The sequence below is a fragment of the Galeopterus variegatus genome, unplaced genomic scaffold (genome assembly GCF_000696425.1).
Source record: "Galeopterus variegatus unplaced genomic scaffold, G_variegatus-3.0.2 Scaffold27624, whole genome shotgun sequence".
NCBI classification, from domain to species: domain Eukaryota; kingdom Metazoa; phylum Chordata; class Mammalia; order Dermoptera; family Cynocephalidae; genus Galeopterus; species Galeopterus variegatus.
Window position 1 is genome coordinate 4,238 of NW_007753735.1, and position 1,684 is coordinate 5,921.

A 1,684-nucleotide genomic window follows, 5' to 3' on the forward strand; every position below is an offset into this window, starting at 1 on the left:
AGGGCGTGGATCAGCAGGAGCTCTCGGGCACCGCTCACAGGGACGCAGAGGGCACAGGCACCGTGGAAGACCGCTTGGCAGTTTCACACGAAACTAAAGATACTCTTACCAAACAATCCAGCAACTACGCTGCTTTCTGTCTACGCACAGGAGGTGAAAAGTTATGCCCACCCTGAAACGTGCACATAAATGTTCACAGCAGCGTGATCTGTAGTCGCCCAAACTGGGAATATCTAAAACGTCCTTCAACAGGTGAATGGTTAAACTGGTACATCCAGACCATGAAATCCTCAGCAGCACAAAGGAATTAAGTCTTGATACAAACAAATCTCAAAAGGTCACATATTGAATGACCCCACTTGTATTACATTCTCAAAATGACAAAGCCAGAGGTGGGGAAGTTGCTGGGGTGAGGGGTCACGTGGGTATAAAAGAGGACCACAACGGAGCTCTCTGTGCCAGTGACAGTTCTGCGTCCTGCCTGCCATGGTGGTCACAGGAATCTGCACATGGGCTAAAGTGGCACAGAACTGTACACCCTGCACCGACAGCAGCGTCCAGGTTTGCATATGCTGCTGTGGATACATGACAGGCAACCCGTGGGTGAAACTGGGGGAAGTGTACGTGGGACCCCTCTCTCCAGCATTTCTTCAACTTCCTGTGAGTCTGTAATTATTTCAAAATAAAAAGTTTTCAAAACGCTGTGTTGTGAAAAACAGCAGACTCAGGCAGCAGTATTGGGTGTGGTCCTGTTTTTAGAGCGGCTGGGCAGGGAAGGCCAGGGGAGTCCGGTTAGTGTTGCCATAACACAACACCCGAGGCTGAGTCATTTGTAAGGAAAGGAGGCTTGTTTGGCTGACGACTCTGCAGGCTGGAAAGTCATGCCCGGCGAGGGCCACGGGCTCCTTCTGCTGATGGAGGAAAGTGGAAGGGGCCGGCGTGTGCAGAGATCACACAGCAAGACAGGGAAGGGTGCCAGGCTCTTTGAACAACCCGCCCTGGTGGAGACTGGCACAGCCAGAACTTGCTGACCCCTGAGGGCGGGCTTTAACCTCCACATAAGTGCCCACACCCATGACCCAAACACCTCCCACTAGCCCCACTTCCCAACACTGTCACACTGGGGGTCAAATTCCAACACGAGTTTAGGTGGGGACAAATCGTATGCAAGTGACGGCAGGATGCAAAGATTCGGGGAAAGGCCTGAGGCAGGAGGGTGCCTGCGGCCTGGAGGACGAGCCAGGTGCCCGTGGCCGGCAGCTCCTGGTGGGGCCTCCTCTTCTCCTCTCCATCTGCATGGTCACATCTGTGCCTAGTGCTTATCCTTTTCCTTAAAGAGCCCTCCAAGCCCCCGAGCTTTGGGCCCCTCCACCCTGGCTCCATCCCTGAGTGGGCAGGAGGAGAGGTGGCGGGGGGCTGGCTCAGGGAGGCCACTGGAAGCACGTGGGCACAGGGTTGGCAGCAGGGGAGCACCCCGAGGGAGCGGCGCATAGGATCACTCCAGCAGCTGAGGGGAGTGTGGACTGGAGGGGCCTCGGGGGACAGCAGGGCGACCAGGTGGGGCTATTCCTACCGTCCAGGCAGCAGTGGCACTGGCCTGGCCCAGGTCGGTATAGGTGGAGGTTGATCAAAAACGTCTGCGGCAGGTAGAGCTGGCAGGATCCGCTGACAGTTTGGAGACCAG